Source organism: Chelonia mydas, chromosome 1 (genome assembly GCF_015237465.2).
Source record: "Chelonia mydas isolate rCheMyd1 chromosome 1, rCheMyd1.pri.v2, whole genome shotgun sequence".
Taxonomy (NCBI): Eukaryota; Metazoa; Chordata; order Testudines; family Cheloniidae; genus Chelonia; species Chelonia mydas.
Window position 1 is genome coordinate 170,431,379 of NC_057849.1, and position 7,823 is coordinate 170,439,201.

The window sequence follows — 7,823 nt, forward strand, 5'->3', positions numbered from 1 at the left end:
CTCAAGCTGTTGAGTCCCTACTGGCACTATACTCTCTCATGTGGTACTAAGGTTTCTGGGAGCACATCCCATGCTTTTCTGCTCTGCACTAAGCTGATCTTCTATATGAATTCCTTCCTAGTGAATGCTAAGAACTTGTCTGTTCTTTCTGGGAATATGGGGAGTGAGGCATGGGAAAGAACTGGAGGACTAGTGGCACTCAGATCACAGAATAACAGAGTTGGAAGGGACCTCTGGAGGCCACCTAGTCCAACCCCCTGCCCAGAGCAGGACCAATCCCAACTAAATCATCCCAGCCAGGGCTTTGTCAAGTCTGACCTTAAAAACTTCTAAGGAAGGGGATTCCGCCACCTCCCTAGGTAACACATTCCAGTGTTTCACCACCCTCCTAGTGAACAAGTTTTTCCTAATATCCAACCTAAACCTCCCCCACTGCAACTTGAGACCATTACTCCTTGTCCTGTCCTCTTCTACCACTGAGAATAGTCTAGATCCATCCTCTTTGGATCCACCTTTCAGGTAGTTAAAAGCAGCTATCAAATCCCCCCTCATTCTTCTCTTCCGTAGACTAAACAATCCCAGTTCCCTCAGCCTCTCCTCATAACTCATGTGTTTCATCATTAATCATTTTTGTTGCCCTTCGCCGGACTCTCTCCAATTTATCCACATCCTTCTTGTAGTCTGGGGCCCAAAACTGGACACAGTACTCCAGATGAGGCCACACCAATGTCAAATAGAGGGGAACGATCACGTCCCTCGATCTGCTGGCAATGCCCCTACTTATACACCCCAAAATGCCATTGGCCTTCTTGGCAACAAGGGCACACTGTTGACTCATATCCAGCTTCTCGTCCACTGTCACCCCTAGGTCCTTCTCTGCAGAACTGCTGCCTAGCCATTCGGTCCCTAGTCTGTAGCAGTGCATTGGATTCTTCCGTCCTAAGTGCAGGAGTCTGCACTTGTCCTTGTTGAACCTCATCAGATTTCTTTTGGCCCAATCCTCCAATTTGTCTAGGTCCCTCTGTATCCTATCCCTACCCTCCAGCGTATCTACCACTCCTCCCAGTTTAGTGTCATCCGCAAACTTGCTGAGGGTGCAATCCACACCATCCTCCAGGTCATCAATGAAGATATTGAACAAAACCGGCCCCAGGACCGACCCTTGGGGCACTCCGCTAGATACCGGCTGCCAACTAGACATGGAGTCATTGATCACTACCCGTTGAGCCTGACGATCTAGCCAACTTTCTACCCACCTTGTAGTGCATCCATCCAGCCCATACTTCTTTAACTTGCTGACAAGAATACTGTGGGAGACCGTGTCAAAAGCTTTGCTAAAGTCGAGGAATAACACGTCCACTGGTTTCCCTTCATCCACAGAACCAGTTATCTCATCATAGAAAGCAATTAGATTAGTCAGGCATGACTTTCCCTTGGTGAGTCATGCTGACTGTTTCTGATCACTTTCCTCTCCTCTAAGTGCTTCAGAATTGATTCCTTGAGGACATGCTCCATGATTTTTCCAGGGACTGAGGTGAGGCTGACCGGCCTGTAGTTCCCAGGATCATCCTTCTTCCCTTTTTTAAAGATGGGCACTACATTAGCCTTTTTCCAATCTTCCGGGACTTCCCCCGATTGCCATGAGTTTTCAAAGATAATGGCCAATGGCTCTGCAATCACATCCGCCAAATCCTTTAGCACTCTCGAATGCAATGCATCCGGCCAAATGGACTTGTGCACGTCCAGTTTTTCTAAATAGTCCCGAACCACTTCTTCCTTCACAGAGGGCTGGCCACCTCCTCCCCATGCTGTGCTGCCCAGTGCAGTAGTCTGGGAGCTGACCTTGTTCGTGAAGACAGAGGCAAAAAAAGCATTGAGTACATTAGCTTTTTCCACATCCTCTGTCACTAGGTTGCCTCCCTCATTCAGTAAGGGGCCCACACTTTCCTTGGTTTTCTTCTTTTTGCCAACATACCTGAAGAAACTCTTCTTGTTACTTTTAACATCCCTCGCTAGCTGCAACTCTAGATGTGATTTAGCCTTCCTGATTCCATTCCTACATGCCCGAGCAATATTTATATACTCATCCCTGGTCATTTGTCCAATCTTCCACTTCTTTTAAGCCTTTTTTTTTGTGTGTTTAAGATCAGCAAGGATTTCACTGTTAAACCAAGCTGGTCGCCTGCCATATTTACTATTTTTTCTACACATCAGGATGGTTTGTCCCTGTAACCTCAATAAGGATTCTTTAAAATACAGCCAGCTCTCCTGGACTCCTTTCCCCCTCATGTTATTCTCCCAGGGGATCTTGCCCATCAGTTCCCTGAGGGAGTCAAAGTCTGCTTTTCTGAAGTCCAGGGTCTGTATTCTGTTGCTTTCCTTTCTTCCTTGTGTCAGGATCCTGAACTCGACCATCTCATGGTCACTGCCTCCCAGGTTCCCATCCACTTTTGCTTCCCCTACTAATTCTTCCCGGTTTGTGAGCAGCAGGTCAAGAAGAGCTCCACCCCTAGTTGGTTCCTCCAGCATTTGCACCAGGAAATTGTCCCCCACAGTTTCCAAAAACTTCCTGGATTGTCTGTGCACTGCTGTATTGCTCTCCCAGCAGATATCAGGATGATTGAAATCGCCCATGAGAACCAGGGCGTGCGATCTAGTAGCTTCTGCGACTTGCCAGAAGAAAGCCTCGTCCACCTCATCCCCCTGGTCCGGTGGTCTATAGCAGACTCCCACCACAACATCACCCTTGTTGCTCAGGCTTCTAAACTTAATCCAGAGACTCTCAGGTTTTTCTACAGTTTCATACTTGAGCTCTGAGCAGTCATACTGCTCCCTTACATACAGTGCAACTCCCCCACCTTTTCTGCCCTGCCTGTGCTTCCTGAACAGTTTATACCCATCCATGACAGTACTCCAGTCATGCGAGTTATCCCACCAAGTCTCCGTTATTCCAATCATAATTCCCTGACTTTGCCAGGACCTCCAGTTCTCCTTGCTTGTTTCCCAGGCTTTGTGCATTTGTATATAGGCACTTGAGATAACCCGCTGATCGCTCCTTGTTCTCAGTATGAGGCAGGAGCCCTCCCCTCTCACACGCTCCTGCTCGTGCTTCCTCCCGGTATCCCGCTTCTCCACTTACCTCAGGGCTTTGGTTTCCTTCCCCCAGTGAACCTAGTTTAAAGGCCTCCTCACTAGGTTAGCCAGCCCTCTCTTCGTTAAGTGGAGCCCATATCTGCCTAGCACTCCTCCTTCTTGGAACACCATTCCATGGTCGAAGAATCCAAAGCCTTCTCTCCGACACCACCTGCATAGCCATTCATTGACTTCCACGATTCGATGATCCCTACCCCGGCCTTTCCTTCCACGGGGAGGATGGACAAGAACACCACTTGCGCCTCATACTCCTTTATCCTCCTTCCCAGAGCCACGTAGTCCTGCAGTATCATTGGTGCCTACATGGAAAAGCAGGAAGGGGTAGCGGTCCGAGGGCTTGATGAGTCTCGGCAGACTCTCCGTCACATTGTGAATCTTAGCCCCTGGCAAGCAGCAGACTTCTCTGTTTTCCCGGTCAGGGCAGCAGATAGATGACTCAGTCCCCCTGAGGAGAGAGTCCCCGACCACCACCACCTGCCTCCTTCTCTTGGGAGTGGTGGTCGTGGAACCCCCAACCTTAGGACAGTGCATCTCATGCCTTTCAACTGGTGGAGTCTCCTTCTGCTCCCTTCCCCCGATGTATCATCTGGGCCACTCCTCTCAATGGTACCTGTGGAGAGAACATGAAAACGGTTACTTACCTGTGTCCGCATTGCTGGTACATGGACGTTCCCCCTTCTTCTTCTGGAGGTCACATGTTGCCAGATTTCTTCACCATCCTCCTGTCCGTGCTGCGCAGCCTGCTCTGAATCTTCAGAACGTTGTGCCTGTAGAAGCATATCCTGATGTCTGTCCAGGAAATCTTCAGTTTTTCTTATGCAACGCAGGGTCGATACCTGTTGCTCCAGACCTTGAACCTTCTCTTCCAATATGGAGACTAGCTTGCACTTTGTACAGACAAAGTCGCTCCTGTCCTCTGGAAGAAAGACAAACAGGGCACTTCCAGTGCAGGTCACAAAAGTTGAACACTCCCCATCCATATTACCTTCCTACTATGAGCTTCCTCAGGAGATGCAGTAATTACTCAGAGAAGTCATTAGGTTGTAAGCCTCAGTGGGCTCACTCCAGCCGAACTCCCAGGCAAACTTCTGCTGTTTGCTGCTCTGCTGTCCCCCGCTGCTCAGCTGGTTCTCCGCCGCTCAGCTGGTTCGCAGAACGCCGGCCACCAAACGGCTCTAGCCTGCACCAAACTACAGAATAGTCATGTCAACAGCTGACTCCCACTAACTTGAGATAAAAGCACCAACACAGTTAAATGTCTGTGGGTTTATGGGACTTGAACTAGGATAACACTCAAATTAACATTGCAGTAAAGACAAGCCCCGAGTGACACTTGGGAGCACAGGCTCTTGGTTTTCTAAAACAAAGTGAGTTGGTTCAGTTATGTTCATGTAACTTAGGGCCAAAGTCTATCTAACTTAGGTTGCAGTGAAGTGTGAGATTTGATGATATTAAGTGTGTGTACTTTGTTAGTTGTTTCACAGTTTGAGAGTAATCATTAAGTATGTGCTATTTGATTGGACATAGGTCATGTTTCTGCTCATTATCTCCGTGAGTGCAACTGTTAATTTTCCTGTGCAAATAATCAAGAATACCAATTTTAAATTTGGTTTCTGCGAGCATTCTACAATATATGCTTAAAATTCACTGTTTCTATAGGCATTCCTCCCAGTAAATTCATTTTCTAGAGCAGTGGTGGGCAACCTGCAGCCCATCACGGTAATCCCCTGGCAGACAGCCAGACAGTTTGTTTACATTTGCACGGCTGCCTGCAGCTCCCAGTACCTGCAGTTCGCCGTTCCCGGCCAATGGGACCTGCAGGAAGTGGCGCAGGCTGCAGGAACATGCTAGCCGCTACTTCCTGCGGCTCCCATTGGCTAGGAACGGTGAACTGTGGCCACTGGGAGCTGCAGGTGGCTGTGCAAACATAAACAAACTGTCTGGCGGCCCGCCAGCATATTACCCTGATGGCCCGTTTGCGGCCCGCAGGTTGCCCACCACTGTTCTAGAGAATTCATGTAAGGCTAAATACAGAAGTCTACTTTACTAGACACAGGGAAACTGACTAATCATAATTAGTTTTTCTTTGCTACTTGTGAATACCTGAATACAGAAATAAACTAATTCTATTTATGTTCCCTTTGGTAACTATTTACACAAGCAGACTACAATGAAGGACTTCAGCAGCTCAGGCTCGTCCTGTGTCAGCTTTACTCTGGACCAAGGCCTATTATTCAGAAACATGTAGGTATGAATCACCAAGAGAAATTAACAAGCTCTGGTCACAGAGATACCCAAGCCACTGTCATCGTCTGCCTCTCCCCGCCACCACACACACACTATCCCAACTTGCCTTTCTAATTAACAGCCATCATGTCTTTTATCAATTAATTAACCCATGGTTACCTGAATGTATGAGTGTTGCACAAGAGGTTTCAACAATCAGGATTCCACTGTATAGTATTTTGCTCCTCAGTTTGCACTCAGCTCACACATGGAACAAAGCAGCAAGGAAAAGAGAGATTTTATGCATATTACTTAAGATTATCACTGACTCCTTATGTTTCCAGTCAGAAAAGAGACCCAATTCATATTCTGCTTGTTTACCAATACTGTAATGACATCAGAAGTAGTTTTGCAAAGTACTTTCCAGTGTTTGGAACTATGAAAACATTGAGACATTGAGTAACACCTTAAAAAACCCAGCACACTGCTCAGCAAGCCTTATAGCTCTAAATTAGCAATTCTATTATAGAGCTGCTTATAATGCATGTCCTCTGACCCTAAGATGTGCTGAGTGGCTGACAATACCAAGGATTGGCAACCTTTGGCAGGTGGCCCGCCAGGGATCGGCAACCTTTTGCGGGCTGGGTCAGTTTGTTTACCTGCCACGTCCAAGGATTTGGCTGATCGCAGCTCCCACTGGCTGTGGTTCACTGCTCCAGGCCAATGGGGGCTGCGAGAAGTGGTGTGGGCCAAGAGATGTGCTGGCTGCCGCTTCCTGCGGCCCCCATTGGCCTGGAGTGGTGAACCACGGCCAGTGGGAGCTACGATCAGCTGAACCGGCCCAGCCTGCCAGGAGGCATACCCTGACAGGCCACGGGCCAAAAGTTGCCAATCGCTGGTATAGAAAGAGAGAGACAAGGTGAGTGAGGTAATGTCTTTTACTGGACCAATAAAAGACATTACTCAATATCTTTTTACTCTCCAATAAAAGACATTACCTCACCCACCTTGTCTCTTTACTATCCTGGGACCAACAGCTACAACTACACTCTATACAAAGATGGATCTTCAATGTCTTTCCCTCACAGGAGATTTAAGGCTAAATCCTGAAAGACTATGAAGTCCATGGGCATGCCACATGTTACAATCTTACAGTTGTATGGTTAATGTTGGTAACAATTCCACATCCCTTTCACTTCCCCCTAGACTTTCTTGATTACTTACTCTGTTCACTTTGCTCTCCAATTTTCAGTCAGCATGTATAATTTAATAAATGTAGTCACAATGTTAATACACAAATATTATACTTGATTCATTATGTGCAGGCTTTCCTTGAATAAACAGACCATACAATATATGATCAAATGTTCCATGATGAGCTTGCTTTTAGGCTGAGAGGAAGCATGGAAACTTTCAGCCTAAAAGAACAATTTTTTCACTATGTAATAAAGGCTACAAAACTGAGACTTGGAATGAAAAAAAAAAAAAAAAATCTCTGTGCAGGCACTGAGACATAAGGCCAAGGAGAAAGTCATACTATAAGAAAATAGACTAAGACGGTAGCATCACTACTATGAAGTTTTAATACATTGCACATTTTTTTGTTCTATTCATTCAGACGATTTCACAGACTATGAAGTGTAGGGATTATGACTCGTATGGTTTAGTTAGTTTTAAGATTTGCCTCTAGTTAGATTAGGAGGGTGAAATTAGTTCTGAGGTCTAGTTGTACATGGTTTAGCTCTTGAATTAATCCTTTCGATTTAGGAAAGTTTTCTGATCTCCTATAAGTACACAAATCTGATTACTTATGCCAGCTGATAGCACATTATTCATTCTTTGGCACTTTCCTTGTCCGCACTAACTCATAAACTTCACAGACAGTGGCAGCTCTGGCAATGCAATGTGATATGCAATTAGTACTAAAACTGAGCCAATTATGTTCCTTTTATGGTGTTACATTACATCACATCATAAGTATCAACCAATTCAATTTCAGAGAGCTCTTTAAAAAAATAATTTTGTGTTTTGCAAGCATCTCAAAATGTCATTTCATAGATTGATCACGATTTGGCTAAGGTCAGTCATATCTCATCTCAAGATTTCATTTTTCAGAAAACGTGTGGGGAAAAATAAAAGCACAAAACCCAGGCAGTTACCACTGAACTTCCAATTTACAATACAATGAATTTAATGGGTGTTTTGCCCGAGCAAGTGCTATGCAAAAATAAAGGCCCAGATTGTTCCCCCTGCCTCCCCTATCACTCCATGTCCTAAGATCCACACCTTTGAGGGGGCTTTCTATATACACCAATCTCTACCCTACTATATGAAAGGGGAAAAAGAGAGGTTTCAGCCGGCTCTGTGGCATTGTTCTCCAGTATCTCCAGACCATGTGGCGAGTGTTCTGGGGCCCCACACCTATGCGGAGGAGGAGTACATTT